Genomic DNA, 21,325 nt, shown 5'->3' with positions numbered 1-21,325 from the left:
ATACTGTTTTCGTTGGATTGTCAAATTATTTTACTTTTGTCGTAGTATCAAACTACAATGGTGTGTAGAACTTAAGATTCACGCGTGATGTGTCACTGTCAAATAATATAGCTCGATGAAACTGGGGGCTACGCATAGAAAGAACTACTACGGTGTAGTACAGTAGATAAATGAAATAAATACGCAATGAGACGAACAGAAATGACGCTTTTATTCAGAGACAATAATTACTCTGAGGTCACCATCCCTGTGAACGAGCGATGAACTCCTGCTACAAGGTGGCTGCTAGAGGCGACCAGCTGTTTCAATAAAACGGCGCCAATAAACAATAGAATATTGTAGCTCGAGAGTATGGCAAAGAAATTAGCTTTACTTATTAAACTGAGGAGGCAAACGAGCGCTGCGCATGAAATTGACCAAGGGAGGAATCCTAACGGAGAATTTCATAATTTATTTATCAACAACGAAGAGCACCAGACAGATTCTTCGAACATATGCGCACGAGCAGAGTTTTGTTCGACTATCTCATCACATAATTAAAGACGAGTGTTTTTTACATGACAATCAGCTTGCAACAGCCAGTAAGTGTGGATGAATGACAGACTGTCGCAGGTAGGGAAAAATGAGTGACCTCAACCGCGAGGTGTCGGCGGTATAGCGGTAGCGTCTTTGGCTCGTATTATGAATCATTGTGGGTCCTAGTTTAGGACCTGCCCACTACTTATGTTTTAACTGATTTAACTGTAATCCAGTCACCTGTTCTGTGTATTAAGTTTTATTTATACTCCCCCACTGCGCCTCAAGGCATATTTGTAAGGTCGTGCCAAAGTACTTGATCTTTCAAGTGTAAACACGCCTCCCCTAGTATATCACACACATTAAATTCGTAATAAAACACACTGCGCAATGATGAAATGTTTCTGATTTCAATTGTTGGGAACTTAATTCATCAGTAATCAATGTTAATGTCAAGCGTTTCAATTACTCTAAATAGTCTACATGAATAAAGCTTGCAAGGTTTTTGAAAAATAAGTCAAACATTTTGTGAAATGATTTGTCTGAAAGTAAGAAATAAAACAGATTACAGAAATATTTGATGCACCTCATTTGCTGTACATGATTTAGAGCGTCGTCCGAAGGCATGTCCAAAGTTTCTTTAATCTATTGGCACCTCATTTGTATTCCAAGCGTTTTACGTTCTCAAAATGCCGTAAGTTTAGTACTTGATTCGAAGGAATCCTATTTCACAGTTAAATATCTCACCAGTGGTATCTTTTTATGTGCAAAATAGCTAGACCTTGGAGAGATTACCTTTTTAATACTTCATTTACATAGCTGTCAGCAGCTGTTCGTGAAATACATCAATGTTTCCCCAACTCACTAACGTTTTCGTAATTACGCCAGTTACTTTTAATTAATTAAATATTTGTTTGGAAAACTACACCTCACGCCGGTCAGTTTGATACCCCAGTTGTCCGTTTCTGCCGGCCGATGTGACCGAGCGGTTCTAGGCGCTTCAGTCTGGAACCGCGCGACCTCTACGGTCGCAGGTTCGAATCCTGCCTCGGGCATGGATGTGTGTGATATCCTTAGGTTAGTTAGGTTTAAGTAGTTCTAAGTTCTATGGGACTTATGACTTCAGATGTTAAGTCCCATAGTGGTCAGAGCCATTTGAACCATTTGTCCGTTTCTCAGTCTTAATTTGGCTATGAAAATCTGAATAAAAACCCGTTGCCTTATTTATAGGGAGTCGTATTTTCACTCTGCACAAACATTTGCCCTAAACGATTCAATTGTTAATCATATGTCAAAATATGTCATCTTTGCATGCTGTCATTTGCAAAATAACTCTTTTCGATGTCTTCAACCACTTATGAGATGTGGCATTTTTTGTGATGTGTTTCCCGATGTTAAGTAAAGCAATTGGGCGCTCCGCGCATACCATTTCTCAGATATAAAAAGCAATATCTCGAGAATGGAAAGAGATATCATTCTGCTCTTAATTTTATATATAGTTTCGATATGTTGGCTACATTTCATATGCAATCATGTATGGCCTACATTGAACTATACGCAAAGTTTATGCCATGCGTTTTTACCTCTTCAAACTCGTAAAAAATCTGTGCAGTCATTTACTTAGCTGCAGGCACAGTATCTATGACGAATACCGAAAAGAAGCTCAGTCCTTCATTGAGAGAATATATCAAGCTTTAAGAGGTGGAAGAATCAATTTTTTTCGCTGAATAGCTTTCTGAAAATTGGATGATAGGTATTTGATAGCAGTGTTCTGCTGAGAAAACTCATAGCTATCGCTATCTGTGTCACATATGGTGCAGCGACAAGATTCACAAGATTCAAAACACGTTTGAAATCAGACTTTGCCCATTGTATAGGTAGACCAGCAGTGGCACGGATGTCGCCAACATAGGACACTTCCGCAGGTATATCTGCAACTGTGTTTTGTCGCTTGAATCTGTCGCACTGACGGTCGCTTCTGTCGCTCACTTAGAATTGGGTCTATGGACTACTTCTGGTAAAGCATTTCATTCCTCCGCCAGCACCTTTGATAGTTGCTAGCTGGTCACTGGGGCATGTGAACATTCTCCCCAACGTATCTGACACGTGCTCCATAGGACTTAAATTGGGGGAACGGGTAGGCCAGTTCATTTGCAGAATAGCCCCTCATTCTAAGAGCTCGTCTAGCTGTACTGCTCGATTCAGTCACATATTGTCGTTCATGAAAATAAAGTCAAGACCGATTGTATCCCCGTAAAGACGCACATGGGAAAGGAGTACTGTGTCACAATAACGTTGATCGGTGAGTGTATTGTCGTGTTCAAAGATTTGGAGGTCAGTACGCCCATGGTACACCATAACACCTAGAATATCAAAAAGATAATGTTCGACCATGCTGGACTACGCTCAATTGACACAAGGTGGCCAGGAATATTGGAAGCAGGCACACTACGTTAATGGCCCCATAATGTGGTTTTTGGCATACTTTGAAAGTCCAAGTCGCAGCCCCACTTGTTACTAATGTAGGCAGTAGATGGCGAAGGAGTGAAACAGTGGACAGACAAAAATTACTTTCGGTTGCTGCTTCTTTTGCACTGCTAGCTCTAAAATTGCAACACCAGGGTGCACAGAAAATAACGAAATTTTGTTTCTTGTGCATGCACGGTACAGTAGAAATAATACATGATTAAATATTATGTGATTTGGGAATGTACAAGGTGCGAGTTTAGTACACAAAACTACCGTACCGTCTCTGGCAGTAATGATTGCTCTAACCTGGCTAGACATCGAGTACTGAGGTTGGATGACAGATACTGGTAAGTCATTCCATGCTGCTCTAGCTGTACGCTAGAGTTCGTCTGTCGTAGTGTGACATCAGTGTCTTAGTAACCCATGGTCAGATCTTTCAAGAGGGTGAAAGATCTGGAGAGGGTACTGGTCAGGGCGATAGTCGAACGCTGTGTTTATTGAGACAGGTTAGAATAGAACTAGCAACATGCTGTCTTCTATTATCTTGTTGGTAGACAACGTCATGGAGACCTCGAAGAGGTGTTATCTTGTTGAAAGATAGCACACTGGAGAGTTCGAAGAGAGCGTACAGCCACTAGCCTTAAAAAGTCGTACATGTAACGGCTGCTGGCTAAATTACCGATTAAGCGAACCAGAGATACTCAGTGCCAGGTGCTAGGGTATGGTGATGAATATAATCTGGCAACGTTCGTTCTCCTTGCTGCCTCATCTCAGTAACACGTTCGTCCTAATGTTTTATGCAGAACTGTGACTTGTCTCGAAAGATGATCTGGTTCCATTCTTGTGTGCATTAATCATCTTGGGGTTGAAGCTCTTTTCTTCCGTGTTTGCTTTAACAATATGTATGTTTTTGGATAGGACCCCCCTTTAGCAAAACACAATTTTGTTTTTTAACCCAAACATGTTTCACTGCAGTTGCAGCATCTCAGTCATGCTGCACTGCAGTGAAACATGTTTGGGTTAAAAACAAAATTGTGTTTTGCTAAAGGCGGACCCTATCCAAGAACATACATCTTGTGTGCATTATTACCGTTGGGCACATCACTGTTTCGGCATTCTCTGTGCTGTGCCGTCATGGAAAATCACACCAGTTGTCCTCATGCAGTCCGTGGTGCTCAAGATGTCGTGGCAGTGTCTCTGTAGATAGATGACTTGGTACAAATGATTCCCTTTCTCGATTCAGCGTACCTGAAATGGGCCCACGATCCTGCGCTGACGAGCAGCCACTCATACGCTGGTCACTTGGGGCCATTAAGTGGTGCATGGCCGTGGACATTGCCCTCCTGAACCCATCGTATTCGCACGACGGTCGTGTGATCGTGACCAATGGTGGCAGCAATATCAAGAAATGATAAAGCGTGGCCTCAATATATCACGACCCTGCTACTGTTGAATTCCGACACTATATGGTGGTGGACGTTTCTCCGTATTACACAAGTCATTATACTATCGTCTCTCAAAAAACTAAAATTAAATTGCCATTTTGTTCGCAAAACGCGTTTTCAATCCCATTATGTTACAAGAACTCTGTTGCGTGTTCCTAGACTTGTTCCAAGTTCCAAATAATCGAGAAAGATGGCTCATGGCCTTTGTACAAGTAGTGCTTTTCTCTGGAGCTCCAATCAAGGTCTCCTCCATGTAGTTGATGCACGGTTTTGTTAGTGTTGATGTTTCTGGTAAGCCTGTGTTGTTTTGAAGTGATAACACAGGTTTTTGGTGCGTGGGCACAGCGTTTTGAGCCACGACAAAGATTTTGTAATTATAGAGAAATGAAGAAGGGTAAGTAAGGCCTTTGTTCCCCGAGATTAGCACAAGAAAGCTATAAAACGATGTCAAGTAATTCCAGTACATAAAAATTGCTTATTTGATTTTAAAGATGCTGCTGAAATATTGTTGTTTGAGCAGACTTGTAAGATTTCCGAATGCGGTATGAGCGAAGCGTCTCGTACTCATCCCTCTCAAATATCTGTGTAGAAGTTATTATTCCCAAACAGAAGACTGAAGAAACGTCAGTGTATTAAAAAGCGGTAAGAACATGGCTGTTGTACGCCATGCCGAAACTTCATCTGAGAAACAAGACTTGTTTATCAACGGCAAAACGGAGAGACCTGTTGACGAAATTGCCATTTCTTTCCCAACACACAGGGAGTTCTACAGTAAACTTAGCAAAATTTAATGCCAAGAATGGAGTTGTTTAAGAAATAGTACTGAGAATTTCTTTTCCTTAAGTCTTAATTTTCTTACTCTCTTGTAAAAGTGTAAAATACTTGAGAAATGGTATTTGCTGATCACAGTTCTTCTACATAAAACTTTAGTGCCCTGTTTCTGTACTTGTAGTGTCGCAAATAAAACACAGTGCTTCAGTATTAATGGCACGTGAAACAAAAACTTTCTTACTAGCATTTAAAACAAGTCAGTTTACTGATACGGCGCCTAAACATAGTCAGTAAGCAACGAGGGGCGTTCAGTAAGTACTGCTACATATTTTTTTCTCTGTCAGCTTCGGTGAAAAAAGCGGAATTTGTTGTGGGACATCGCTTGAACCGCTATAGCTTCATCAAGTTCCGATGGTGGCGGCGCTTACTTAGCTTTCAGAATGGCGTCTATAACGGAGCCGAGAGCTGTCATTGAGTTTCCTTTGGTGGTAAACCAGAGCATGACAGATATTCGTAGAGGAGATTGCTGAATGTCTGCGAAAACCTGGCAGTGAACAAAAGCATGGTGAGTCGTTGGGCGAGGCGTGTGTCATCATCACAAAAATGTCGCGCAAACCCGTCTGATTTGTGTGCCTGCTGGTCGCACACATCTGTGACTCCTGCGATGTTGGACTTCAGCGTTGGCAAAAAAGCAGACGAAATTTTCCTTTTCCTTGACAACACAAGGCCTCACACGAATCTGTGCATCCGAAAGAAGGTCGCAGAACTTCACTGGACAGGTCTTCTTCACCCACCCTACAGCCAGGATCTCGCCCTTCCTGACTTATATCTGTCTGGCCCATTGAGAATGTACTCCACGGGAAGCAGTACATGAATGATCGGGAGGCTGCTGATGTAGCAAGACATTGGCCCCGACGTTGATCAAAAGAGTGTGCCACGCAGCCATACAAGCTTTCCTAGTAAGGTGCGTCTTAGCGTTGACCAATCAGATGGCACAACGCCACCTACGTCACACGCACGCCGTCTCCCTTCAGTACAGAGTTGTGAGGCGCCATATTGGCATTCATTTCAAGCCTATATGTATAAATGCCGTTTCTGAGCACCAGCAAATTGAGAATCACTGGAAAACCCGTTGTTAACTGTGTGATTCGTTCCAATAAAATAATGAGAAACATCATATTCGTGGCAAAATAATTATTGTAACTTGCGTGTTTTGAGAGTAGGCTATTTGAAGGCAGCGACTCACTGAAGAGAAGATCCAACGGAGAGCAGCGCGCTTCGTTACAGGATCATTTAGTAATCGCGAAAGCGTTACGGAGATGATAGATAAACTCCAGTGGAAGACTCTGCAGGAGAGACGCACAGTAGCTCGGTACGGGCTTTTATTGAAGTTTCGAGAACATACCTTCACCGAAGAGTCAAGCAGTATATTGCTCCCTCCTACGTATATCTCGCGAAGAGACCATGAGGATAAAATCAGAGAGATTAGAGCCCACACAGAGGCATACCGACAATCCTTCTTTCCACGAACAATACGAGACTGGAATAGAAGGGAGAACCAATAGAGGTACGGAAGGTACCCTCCACCACACACCGTCAGGTGGCTTGCGGAGTATGGATGTAGATGTAGAAGATCCATCAAAAACGCATTGTTCTTGGTACAATTTGTTATAATTAAATTTCAATTAGTAATATATCTACGATTAAGGTTTTCAGCAGGGGGTAACGTACTATGATTAGAGGCAAAGGGTGTGTTGTTGGTTTAGCGTAATGAGTAGCGTCACCGTCTTGTATTGAGTTGTCTTGACAATTCCAAATTTTTTTTCCCTAACATTCGCGTTTTTATTACGTTCTGATACTTTATTATTTGTTTAATATAAGCATATACTGAAATTTTGATGTAATGTAAACCTTTTTTTGAGGGGAGACTTTGTTCGATTGACTTAATCCACAGGACAGCTTGCGTTACTTGTATGAAGAATTTTGCTTCTTTTTCTTTACGCTTCGTAATTCACATGTTGCAAAGATTCTGCTACTGGGCAGGAAAAGTGCTCAAGTAAACCTGACCTTGGGGTTTTACTAAAATGTGGTAATGATGAAATGCGAAGAAGTAATCCAAATTTGTACCGCACTGTTTGTAATGGAGCTTTTATAAGCCCGTGTCCTTATTGATTGGACATGGTTCCTTATTGATTGGACATGGTACTTTCCTTTTCGTGGACGACGGAGGAAATGTGCGTTTTAACAGAGCTAACGTGGGAATTACACGCGCCCGTTGAGTAAACAGTGTGATTTACGAACTAGAAACATCCCTCAACTGCCGCTGGAGTGCGTTGCGATCGTGTATACCACGCTGGGGCCCACGCATCGTATGCACAAGTCGCATTGTTCCTGGAGTGTTCAGCAGCACGTTGAACTTTGCACGTTCAACGTTAACGTTCGACAGCACGGACCGTGCATCCGAACGTTGAGCGTTGAGCGTGCCGAGTTTCTGACGTCACAGCGTGGAATAGCACGTTCGGGAGTCTTTCCGAACGTGCAGAGCAATATCTGGCTTGTCAGATATTCCGAGCGTGCGTCTGAGCGTTGACCAATGAGATGGCACAACGCCACCTACGTCACACGCACGCCGTCTCCCTTCACTACACAGTTGTGAGGCGCCATATTGGCATTCATTTCAGGATTATATGTATATATGCCGTTTCTGAGCACCAGCCAATTCAGAATCACTGGAGAACCCGTAGATAACTGTGAGATTCGTTCCAATAAAATAACAAGAAACATCCTAATTATGGCAAAAGAATTATTGTAACTTGCGTATTATGAGAGTAGACTATTTGAAGGCAGCGACACACGGAAGATCCAGCCAAAACGCATTGTTCTTGGTACAATTTGCTATAATTAAATTTCAATTAGTAACACATCTACGATAAGGTTTTCTGCAACGGTAACATACTTTGATTTCTAACACTTTGGGTTTTGTTAGTTCAGCGTAGTGAGTAGCGTCACAGTCTACTATTGATTTGAGTGGTGGGCGGAGGTTCGCGTCTTGACACTATTGTATTTTATATCCTAACATTCGCGTTTTTATTAGGTTATGATAATTTATCATTAGTTTAATACAAGTATATACTTTGTTCGATTGGCTTAATCTACAGGACAGCTTGCTCTACTTGTATAAAGATATTTTGCTCCTTTTTCTTTTACGCTTCGTAATTCACATGTTGCAAAGATTCTGCTACTGGATAGGAACAGTGATTAAGTAAGACTGACCTTGTGGCTTTACTAAAATGTGGGAATGATAAAATAATGTTTATCTTATGCGGAGAAGTATTCCAAATTGGTGCCCCCCTGTTTGTAATGGAACTTTTATATGTCTCTGTCCTTATTGATTGGACATGGTACTTTCCTTTTCGTGGACGATGGGAGAAATGTGCGTTTTAATAGAGCTAACGTGGGAATTTTACGCGCGCCCGTTGAATAAACAGTGTGATTTACGAAGTAGAAACATCCCTCAACTGCCGCTGGAGTGCGTTGCGATCGCGTATACCACGTTGGGGCCCAAGTACCGTATGCACAAGTCGCATCGTTCCTGAGCGTTCAGCAGCACGTTGAACTTGGCACGCTCAACGTTAACGTTCGACAGCACGGTCCGTGTGCCGACGGCTTAAGGCCGTCGTATTGAACGGAGATTATGCTGGAAGATAGAGTCTTGTAGCCAGAAGAGTGGGGAATAGTATAGTGTATTGGAATCCTGCTTCCTGAAAAAAAGTGTTGCATTACTTATTGAACGCCCCTCGTGTTTTCTAATTTGTCTCATTTTTTTACAGTGACGAGATGAGCAGCCTAATATTTTTTGGGTACAAATGCTAAGTTATGTGCAAGAAAGAATCAGATGCTTGCTTGATTCTGCTGTCGAATGTGAAATTTGGCATTTAGAAGATTTGACATTTCCACTCTTCATATACTTACTTTGTGCGGTTAGCGTACACAGTGTGCAATACAGGTGAGGCCTGTTTGACTTTTGTTTCATTCGTCCCTTAGGGCCTTGCAGTTTGTATGGTCAGCAGAGAAGAATTCCTCTCACAAGGGAACCTCCCCATCGCGCCCCCCTCAGATTTAGTTATAAGTTGGCACAGTGGATAGGCCTTGAGAAACTGAACACCGATCAATCAAAATGGCTCTGAGCACTATGGGACTTAACTTCTGAGGTCATCAGTCCCCTAGAACTTAGAACGACTTAAACCTAACTAACCTAAGGACATCACACACATCCAAGCCCGAGGCAGGATTCGAACCTGCGACCGTATCGGTCGCGCGGTTCCAGACTGAAGCGCCTAGAACCCCTCGGTCACCCCGGCCGGCCCGATCAATCGAGAAAATAGGAAGAAGTTGTGTGGAACTATGAAAAAAATAAGCAAAATATACGAACTGAGTATTCCATGCGCAAGATAGGTAACATCAAGGATAGTGTGAGCTCAGGAGCACCGTGGTCACGTGGTTAGCGTGAGCAGCTGCAGAACGAGAGGTCCTTGGTTCAAGTCTTCAATCGAGTGCAAAAATTTAATTTTTTATTTTCAGGCAATTATTATCTGTCCGTCCCGATGCGAGGTAACTGCGCCGTAGTATGGGGATACATAATCAACTTCGCTCTCCAAAATTCCAGGACATGTTCAGATTTGCTTGGACATATGTAGGATTTGACGGTCTACACACGGAAAATTTTGAAAACGTTAAAAACATATGTAGGTTACAGTACGCTTGTTCGCCCACTGCTTGAATACTGCTCAGCAGTGTGGGATCAGTACCAGATAGGGTTGATAGAAGAGATAGAAAAGAACCAACGGAGAGCAGCGCGCTTTGTTACAGGATCATTTAGTAATCGCGAAAGCGTTACGGAGATGATAGATAAACTCCAGTGGAAGACTCTGCCGGAGAGACGCTCAGTAGCTCGGTACGGGCTTTTGTTGAACTTTTCGAGAACATACCTTCATCGAAGGTATATTGCTCCCTCCTACGTGTATCTCGCGAAGAGACCATGAGGATAAAATCAGAGAGATTGGAGCCCACACAGAAGCATACCGACAATCCTTCTTTCCACGAATAATACGAGACTGGAATAGAAGGGAGAACCGATAGAGGTACTCAAGGTACCCTCCGCCACACACCGTCAGGTGCTTGCGGAGTATGGATGTAGATGTAGATTGATCGGTGTTCAGTTTCTCAAGGCCTATCCACTGTGCCAACTTATAACTAAATCTGAGGGGGGTGCGATGGGGAGGTTCCCTTGTCAGTATGATAGAAATATGATATGATTTCAAGATTTAGGTGTAAGAGAGTTGATTGCAAAGCTTCGTACCGCAACGCCCTGCCGAAATGTGCAGTCGCGGCTCGGCCCGACCGGAATTACGGGCCGTTTCGGAAATGCATCGCCTTTTGGACAGGAAGTGGCGTTGCCAGAGCGGTGGTAACGCGCGGCCGCCTCGAAGCCGGTGACGACTCGGCCACAAAGGGCGGGCCTTTATCCCATTCCCAGCGCCGCCGAGTGGTCCGGCCGATGCGGGGGAATTTAATTTCCGCCCGCTGCGGCAAGGCGCTCGCTCGCCTGGCCTGACGACGCCGTCAGCGCCGCCGTCCGAAACGCTCTCTCCACCGCAGAACCGCGTGATTTTTTCCTCTCTGCGTCCACTGCGGTTTCGCCTTCCGAAACTTCGACAAACACAAGACAGGCAACTCAACTGATGGTGCGATACAAAAATTTTTCAATTGGTGCGTTATTTTTAACTGATTCATTGAAAGTGGTTGTAACGTCCTTCGGATCTTCGGTCTTGGCTAACACTCAGCGGCAGAGCAATGAGATTGTTATTTCTTATGTATCGGTATCGACGTTACACACACACACACACACACACACACACACACACACAAAATTGATGAACTGAACTCGCGACTTGTGCGAGATATTTACTTCACCAAATGTCGTAATTGAATCGTTTATAATCGATGGTTTATCAGTTGCTATTTAAATATTAATGATAAGTTCAAATTAGTTCCAGCGACACCAAATTCCCTATAGACTGGTTGTATTCTCTAATCTATAATCAGTCGTATCAGTGTTATTAATTCCTAACGTCAAGTAGTTTTCATATAAGCGCCGAGAGCTTCAGTCAAATAATGTCGTAGCACGCCATCTCTATAAATAATATTGTAAAACTTGAATGATAAATGCGTGAATTGACACGATATGCTGGTTTATTACCCAATATTAGTCACTTCCTAACAGAGCTCTGAGGAAGAAGCTTTCCCACGTCTTGGGGGGAATTATAAATTGTAAACTTCGTAACTATCGCCAAGTTCCATAGTCCATTAGTTATTGCGAATTAAGTTGTCTATCTGTGTTCACATCCTAAATAGTGTTAACTTCAGGTTACCTAATTAAAATTCACTTCTCTCTAATGTATGCAAGTCCCCTCTCTGAATTCTAAATAACGTAATATTTGAAGTCAAAGTATCGTTTCACTGCGTCATAGTAGATCGCAATAATCAGTTCTGAAAAAACAATATAATTGCGCCGACATATACGTGCATTCGAAAGTATGACCTCCTTCGGCTAACTCTCGTAACGTAGTGACAATGGATTGAATTATCCTTAGCCATTTCTCACGAATCTCAGAGAGTGCTCACACGGAGTATTCTTTTGGAACGTTGGCTCTACTTTGCGAATTTTAATTATAATGATTTTGCGATTTACTATGATTTTGAATTTTGAGTTCATATGTGAATAAATTACTAAGTATTAGATTCCTGATTCAATTACTGGTTAATATCCAAATAATAGTGTTAACTGGAAATTTGTTTGCTTGTTCATTTTTCATGGAATTTGGAACTTGTTTTGGGGAAATCTTTAGGAATTTTGGAGCTAATTTTTGATTTTCATTTCTGGTCCGAGGGAGTGGCATTACATGGTTCGGAGATATGCCGGTCGCTTTATAAGTTTTTTTCAACACACCAGTAACGGGCCCTATTTGAGTGAGGCATCACTATGGTTCGACAATACATTTTTCGTTGACGAAGAACGCTCCGAGTCACATGTACATTCGCTTTATAAATAAAAACCGCCTTTTTCTTGCTGCAATGTGGTTTATTTATTCCATGCTTTCTGCTTTAAGGCATCTTCACCGGAACAATTATTCGGCTGGGATCTTTGTTTCCTCTCATCTGGTCACATGCTGGAGATCGCACTGTAACTTCACTTACCAAGCATAGCACACTTTCGCGTTACGAACTTTTTTCTTCGCAATTTTCATGTTTCCATAATGAGATTTTCACTCTGCAGCGGAGTGTGCGCTGATATGAAACTTCCTGGCTGATTAAAACTGTGTGCCGGACCAAGACTCGAACTGCGGACCTTTGCCTTTCGCGGGCAACTGCTCTACCAACTGAGCTACCCAAGCACGACTCACGACCCGTCGTCACAGCTTCAATTGTGCCAGTACCTCGTCTCCTACCTTCCAAACTTCACAGAAGCTCTTCTGCGAACCTTGCAGAACTAGCACCCCTGGAAGAAAGGTTCGCAGGAGAGCTTCTGTAAAGTTTGGAAGGTAGGAGACGAGGTACTGGCAGAAGTAAAGCTGTGAGGACGGGGCGTGAGTCGTGCTTGGGAAGCTCAGTTGGTAGAGCACTTGCCCGCGAAAGGCAAAGGTCCCGAGTTTGAGTCTCGGTCCGGCACACAGTTTTAATCTGCCAGGAAGTTTCTTAATTTCCATGTTGTTTGCCCTAATTGTTATGGAGCTCTAGTATTGTTCTGTCACTAGTCACAGAAATTTTATTGAAAATGTGATTTAAAGCCGTAGCTTCTGTATGTTTGCTTCACGTGTCTTCCCACATTGCATATAAAACACATGTCTGAGGCTGCACTTGACTAGTATTAGGAAGTGTCTTTGTACCACAGTGGGTTATTTAGAATATGTGTGCTGTTTGCATTCCATCAGTCTGTGCAGCGCCCTGAAAGGGGATGACGACCGGAGCAAGACGAAACGCCGTACTCGGAAACGGGTTAAGAGAGTGTTGTTATTGTTGTTGTGGTCTTCAGTCCAGAGACGGGTTTGATGCTGCTCACCATGCTATTCTATTGAGTGCAACACTCTTCAACTCCAAGTAACTACTGCAACCTACGTCCTGAATCTGCTTAATGTATTCATCTCTTGGTCTCCCTCTACGAATTTTACCCTCTACGCTGCCCTCAAATATTACATTTGTGATCCTCTGATGCCTTAGAACATGTCCTACCAACCGATCTCTTCTTCTAGTCAAGTTGTGCCACAAGCTCCTCTTCTCCAAAATTCTGCTCAGTACCTCCTCCTTAGTTACGTGATCTACCCACCTAATCTTCAGCATTCCTGTGTAGTAACACATTTCAAAAGTTTCTATTCTCTTCTTGTGTAAACTATTTATCGTCCATGTTTCACTACAATCCACACAAATACTTTCAGAAAAGACTTCCTGACACTTAAATCTATACTTGATGTTTACAAATTTCTCTTCTACAGAAACGCTTCGTTTGCCATTGCCAATCTACATTTTATATCCTCTCTACTTCGACCATCATCATTTATTTTGTTCTCCAAATAACAAAACTCATCTACTGTTGAAGTGTCTCAGTTCCTAATCTAATTCCCTCAGCATCACCCGACTTAATTCGACTACATTCCATTCTCCTCGTTTTGCTTTTGTTGTATTCATCTTATAACCTCGTTTCAAGACACTGTCCACTCCGTTCAACTGCTCTTCCAGGTCCTCTGCTGTCGCTGACGGAATTGAAATGTCATCGGCAAACCTCAAAGTTTTTATTTCTTCGCCATGGATTTTAATTCCTACTCCAAATTTTTCTTTTGTTTCCTTATCTGTTTGCTCAATATACAGATTGAATAATATTGGAGGTATCACTCCCTTCTCTTCTCAACCACTGCTTCCCTTTCGTGCTCGTCTATTCTTATAACTGCCAACTGGTTTCTGTACAAATTCTAAATAGCCTTTCGCTCCGTATATTTGACCCCTGCCACCTTCAGAATTTGAAAGAGAGTATTCCAGTCAACATTGTCAAAAGCTTTTTCTAAGTCTACAAATGCTAAAAACGTAGGTTTGCCTTTCCTTAATCTATCTTCTAAAATAAGTCGTAGGGTCAGTATTGCTTCACGTGTTCCAACATCCAAGCTGCTCTTCCCCGAGATCGGCTTCTACCAGGTTTTCCATTCGTCTGTAAAGAATTCGTGTTAGTATTTTGCAGGCGTGACTTATTAAACTGATAGTTTGGTAATTTTCACACCTGTCAACAACTGCTTTCTTTGGGATTGAAATTATTATATTCTTCTCGAAGTCTGATGGTATTTCGCCTGTCTCATACATCTTGCTCACCGAATGGTGAAGTTCTGTCAGGGCTGGCTCTCCAAGGATTGTCAGTAGTTCTAAGGAATATTGTCTAGTCCCAGGGACTTGTTTCGACTTAGGTCTTTCAGTGCTATGTCGATTTCTTCACGCTGCATCATGTCTCCCATTTCATCTTCATCTGTGTCCTCTTCCAATTCCATAATATTGCCCTCAAGTACATCGCCCTTGCGTAGACCCTCTATATGCTCATTCCATCTTTCCGCCTTCCCTTCGTTCCTTAGAACTGGGTTTCCATCTGAGCTCCTGATATTCACACAAGTGATTCTTTTTTTCTCCATAGGTCTCTTGAGAGTATTTGGTGTTATTTCAGTGATTACAAAATCAGGGAGATTAGCAATACGAGCCCGCTCATCAGTATGACGTTGCACTTCCTCTGTCCTGAATGAATGTACTCATTCTGATGGGAAGGGGGGTCATAAATCCGTGATATGCGCTCCTGTGCAAGCTGGCCAATAACTGTTGTAACTGGTAATTGATATCCCCTATGCTGGCACTGGGATGGACGACTGGGCTGGTGCCAGATATGCTCTATTGCGGACAGATCTGTGGATTGTGATGGCCATGGGAGTACCTCAGCATCACGCAGGCAGTTCATAGAGAGAGACATGTGCCATGCGTGGACGAACCATTATCCGGTTGAAAAATGGCCCCACGATACTGTTACGTGAGAGGTAACACATGAGTTCACAGGAGGCCCGGGACGTACCGTTGTGCCATCCGAGCTCCCTTTGTCACTACCAGCCGTGACTCGGGGTCACACGCGATAGCTTCCAACACCCTCACGCGAGGAGTAACACCGCTGCGCCTCTCCACCACGCTGAAAGAATGGGGTCTCTCTCCAGGTCGTCGCCATACCCGCCGAAGATGGTAATCTGGAGTAGTGCAGAACCGCGATTTACCGCTGAATGTAGTGCAACACCATTCGTGGTCTCTGATCACGGCACCTTTCCAGACGCAGCTGTTTATGTTGTGGTGTTACTGGCAGCCTGCGCATGGAGCGGTAATTTCGTAGTCCGGCTGCAGCTAGTCTCCGGTCAATTGTGTGGGCTGACAGAGAATATTAATGGGAGTCCATCACTTGTTGTCAGATGGCAGGCGCTTATGTGAAGGGGTTACCTTGTGCTTGTTGCCACATATGGCGATCCCCCCTTGTGGCGCTCAGACGAGGTCGACCGTAACCCTGGCGACGCGTATGCCTTCCCTCGGTTCCCATACAGCTAGGGTCGGCTCCAGAACAATTTCTCTCATAAGCGACTTATTATTTGGCGCCCCTCCCCCTTTTTCCGTCGTACACTTTCACGCAGGTCAGTTTTCGCTGCTGTGATAACCACTGCATAGAAATCGTGCCCTAAGCTACTACTTGTGATACGTCCTATACAGAAATCACAGTTGTGGCGCACTTCAGAGCCTCGCGCCCCAAGCAGCAGCTTGTGTCGCTGTGATCTTCGACTGGTCCTGCATGCAGTCCAACATCGGGGTACTCTCACATTCGAATGCCCGTAGATCTGGGTATTACAGTGGAGGTCCACAATGAAGCCTACGTCACACTGGTACGCGGCATCTCTTGTGTGCTTCAGCGTGATCACGCAACGTGTGACGCTGTTAACGCCCTTATATAACCTATCAGTCTGCCTTTATAACCGTCCGTAATTACGAAAGGGTTGCCAGTGCACGATTTTGTGCACAAACTGACCTCTCGGTTATATCTCATAAATGTTCGATAGGATTCGTATCAGGCGATCTGGCTGGCCAAAACATTCGCACGAATTGTTCATAATGTTCTTCAGACCAATCACGGTCAACTGTGGCCCCGTGACATGGTGAATCATCATCCATAAAAATTCTATCATTATATGGGAACATGGGGTCCTCGAATGGTTGCAAATGGTCTCCAAGTAGCCGAAAGTAATCATTTTCGCTCAATTAAATGTTCAGTTGAACCAGACGACCCATTCCATTCCATGAAACCACAGCTGGAGTGACCAACATCTTGCATAGTGCCTTGTTGACAACTTGGGTCCAAGGCTTCGTGTGGTTTGCGCCAGATTCGAACCCTACCATCAACTCTTAGCAACTAAAATAGGGATTCATCTGACCTGCACGGTTTTCCAGTTGTCTAGGCTCCAACCAGATATGGAGCCCAGAAGAGGCGTTCCAGGCGACGCTGTGCTGTTAGCAAAGGCACAGGTGTTGGTCGTCTGCTGCCATAGTCCGGTAAGGCCAAATTTCGGCACACTGTCCCAACGGATATGTTCGTCTGACACCGTGCATTGATTTCTGCGGTTATTTCACGCATTGTTGCTTGTCGTTTATCACTGACAACTCTGCGGAAACGCCACTGCTCTCGGTCGTTAAGGGAAGGCATCTGCCACAGCATTGTCCGTGTTTAGAAGTAATGCCTGAATTTAGGCATTCTCCACACACTCTTGATACTGTGTATCTCTGAATACTGACTTACCTAACGATTTCAGAAATGGAATGTCCCACGCATCTAGCTCCATCTACTATTTCGCTTTAGAAGCCTGTTAATTCCTGTCGTGCGGCCATAATCACGTCGGAAACCTTTTCACATGAATTCCCTGAGTACAAAGACAGCTCCGCCAGAGCAGTGCCCTTCTACACCCAGTGTACGCTATAATACCGCTATCTGTGTGTGTGCATATCGCTACCACATAACTTTTGTCACCTCAATGTACTCCTATATACCTGCCCGGGAGTAGACAACATTCCATTAGAACTACTGATAGCCTTGGGAGAGCCAGCCCTGAGAAACTCTACCATCTGGTGAGCAAGACGTATGAAACAGGCGAAATACTCTCAGACTTCAAGAAGAATATAGTAACTCCATTCCCAGAGAATGCAGGTGTCGACAGATGTGAAAATTACCGAACTATCAGTTTGATAAGTCACAGCTGCAAAATACTAACACGAATTCTTTACAGACGAATGGAAAACCTGGCAGAAGCCGACCTCGGGGAAGATCAGTTTGAATTCCGTAGAAATGGAACACGTGAGGCAATACTGACCCTACGACTTATCTTAGAAAATAGATGAAGGAAAGGCAAACCTACATTTCTAGCATTTGTAGACTTAGAGAAAGCTTTTGAAATGTTGACTGGAACACTCTCTTTCAAATTCTGAAGGTGGCAGGGGTAAAATATAGGGAGCGAAAGGCTATTTACAGTTTGTATAGAAACCAAATGGCAGTTATAAGAGTTGAGGGGCATGAAAGGGAAGCAGTGGTTGGGAAGGGAGTGAGACAGGATTGTAGCCTATCCCCGATGTTATTCAATCTGTGTATTGAGCAAGCATTAAAGGAAACAAAAGAAAAATTCGGAGTAGGAATTAAAATCCATGGAGAATAAACAAAAACTTTGAGGTTCGCCGATGACATTGTAATTCTGTCAGAGACAGCAAGGGACTTGGAAGAGCAGTTGAACGGAATGTCTAATGAATGCCCTTACTACTTAAATCGATTTTGCTGAAAGTCTTAAGTTACATGAAATCAGCCTATTAAAATCTCTGGTGGAGCCCTTCTTCTTAATATTCAGCGGCTGGCTTGCTAGAAAAGATCTTCACATACGTTATTATTATTAAGCGCTGCATTCAGTTGGGAAAAAATCGATCGTTTTGAACACTTCGTTCAGTTTACGACAGATCTAAAATTTCAGATGTGGACGAAGCCTTTTTGGACGATTTCAATAAAACTCAGAGATTGCAGGCTCTCTTCGTCACAGCTGAAACTTCCCAATTAATTACAGGCCCCAGACAATCATCAACAATTCAGACAGAGAACGCATTCGTCATTCACTCTAAAATGAAATGGTCACAAACCTTATTTCTGAGGAAAATTGTATATTGAATCCATTTCCGTACATGTTCCGTTTCCGTGGATTTTTAGTCTCATGAAATTTACTTTTACAAGTCCTTCTTTCTCTTTGTCTACCCCGCTAGCGGCACAAACTTTCCTGCCTCGCTTTATCGCTAGAGAAGAGTAAATAAATCTCCTTTTGCAATACGAAAATCTTCCAACCGATACTTTCCGAAGCTGTTCCTTTCTCTCTCTTTCTATCTCTCTTTCTATAACTATAATGATGACCATGGAGCATACACCTGTGTACCTCTGTTGTTCCAAAGAATAAACGTACTCGAAAAATACCTTGGCGTCGACGAGCTGTCGGCGCATATATTACTAGAAAATCTGCTCAGATACTTTTCATACGTAAATAAATGTGGATGATTTGATTGACCATTATTAATTATTGCGTGGTAGAGGGTAATTTTCCGTGGGGAGATTACAAATGGACAGTGTTTTGAAAGGAGGATATAAGATGAACATCAACAAAAGCAAAACGACTATAATGGAATGTAGTCGAATTAAGTCGGGTGATGCTGCTGGAATTAGATTAGGAAATGAGACGCTTAAAGTAGTAAATGAGATTTGCTATTTGGGGAGCAAAATAACTGATGATGGTTGAAGTAGAGAGGATATAAAATGTAGACTGGCAATGGCAAGGAAAGCTTTTCTGAAGAAAAGAAGTTTCTTAACATCGAGTATAGATTTCAGTGCCAGGAAGTCAAAAAAATCAAAATCTGTGTGAAATCTTATGGGACTTAACTGCTAAGGTAATCAGTCACTAAGGTTACACACTACTTAACCTAAATTATCCTAAGGACAAACACACAAACCCATGCCCTAGGGAGGACTCGAACCTTCGCCGGCACCAGCCGCACAGTCCATGACTGCAGCGCCGTAGACCGCTCGGCTAATCCCGCGCGGCCCTGGAAGTCGTTTCTGAAAGTATTTGTATGGAGTGTACCATGTATGGAAGTGAAACGTGTACGATAAATATCTTAGACAAGAAGAGAATAGAAGCTTTTGAAATGTGGTGCTGAAGGTTAGATGGATAGATCACTTAACTAATGAGGAGGTATTGAATAGAATTGGGGAGAAGAGAAATTTGTAGCACAACTTGACTAGAGGAAGGGATCGGTTGAAGGACATATTCTGAGGCATTAAGGGATCACCAATTTAGTGTTGGAGGGCAGCGCGGAGAGTGAAAATTGTAGAGGGAGACCAAGAGATGAATACACTAAACAGATTCAGAAGGACGTAGGTTGCAGTAGGTTACTGATATAGATAAGGTAAATGTAAGTGGTTATAAGCTCTCTGCACATGTAATGAGAGAAAATATGGAGAAAGGAGGAGTTGCCATATATGTCAAAAGTTATCATTGTGCAAAAAGTATAGAAACAAAAAAGTTTTGTGTAGAGAAACATATAGAAGCATGTGCCTGTGAGCTTAAATTAAATAAAGGCACATTTATAATTGTAACTGTATATAGGTCCCCATCAGGAAATTTTCATCTATTTCTGAAAAATTTGGACTCCTTGTTGTGCTATCTGTCAGACAGGGGGAAGCAAATTATTATTTGTGGGGACTTCAATGTAGATTCTCTGAAAGAGGGTAATAGGAAAAATGACCTTGAAGTATTACTCGGTTCTTTCAATTTGACACCCGTTATTGATTTTCCTACTCGGGTGGTAAAGGATAGCAGCTCACTGATAGATAACTTCTTTGTAGACCAAGATAAGTTTAACCAGATAAATGCTCAGCCTGTTGAGAATGGTCTTTCTGATCATGGTGCACAGCTAGTTACAATATATGACATAGCTCCATTCAGCAATACTAAACAGTCCTCCAAAGTAGTACGTTCAGTCAACGATTTAACAATTGCAAATTTCAGGGAAAGCCTACAGCAGTTAGACTGGGATGAGGTGTACCGTGAACCTGATGCCAATTTAAAATATAATTTATTTCATGACATTTTTGTAAATGCATTTGAAAACTGCTTCCCCAACAAAATAGTTAAATATACTCGTAAGAAACCTTGTAACAAACCATGGCTTACTAAGGGTATAAAAATATCTTGTAACCGGAAAAGGGAAATGTATCTGACAGCAAGAAAGAGTAGTGACCCAGAAACTATCAAAAATTATAAAAACTACTGTGTTATATTAAGAAAAGTTATTAAAAAATCCAGGAGTATGTGTATCATGTCTGAAATCAGCAACTCTGATAATAAAATTAAAACAATTTGGAATATTATTAAAAGAGAAACAGGTCAACCAAGAGCAGAGGAAGACAGTATTACCATCAAATTGAATGAAAGCTTTACGAACAAAAAGTCAGAAGTTGAAAATATTTTTAATAATCATTTTCTAAATGTTGTGGATATAGTAGGATCCAGGTGTTCATTAGAAGATGCTAGGCTGTTAATGGAAGAGGCCATACCTATGCAATTTGATACAATTGAAATCTCACCCACTTCTCCCTCTGAAATTAAGAAAATAATAAACTTGCTTAAAAGCAAAAACTCGCATGGAATTGATGGCATTTCCAGCAAAATACTAAAAGCTTGTTCTCAACAGATAAGTAAGATTCTCAGCCACCTGTGTAATAGCTCTCTGGAACAGGGCATTTTCCCTGATAGACTGAAATATGCTATTGTTATACCTTTGCATAAAAAGGGGGATAGATCTGATGTCAACAATTACCGTCCAATCTCCCTTCTAACAGCTTTATCCAAAATTTTTGAGAAAGTAATGTATTCAAGAGTAGCTTCACATATCTGTAAAAATGAAGTACTAACAAAATGTCAGTTTGGTTTCCAGAA

This window comes from Schistocerca cancellata, chromosome 7 (assembly GCF_023864275.1).
Source record: "Schistocerca cancellata isolate TAMUIC-IGC-003103 chromosome 7, iqSchCanc2.1, whole genome shotgun sequence".
Taxonomy (NCBI): Eukaryota; Metazoa; Arthropoda; class Insecta; order Orthoptera; family Acrididae; genus Schistocerca; species Schistocerca cancellata.
Note: the sequence above shows the minus strand (reverse complement) of the source record.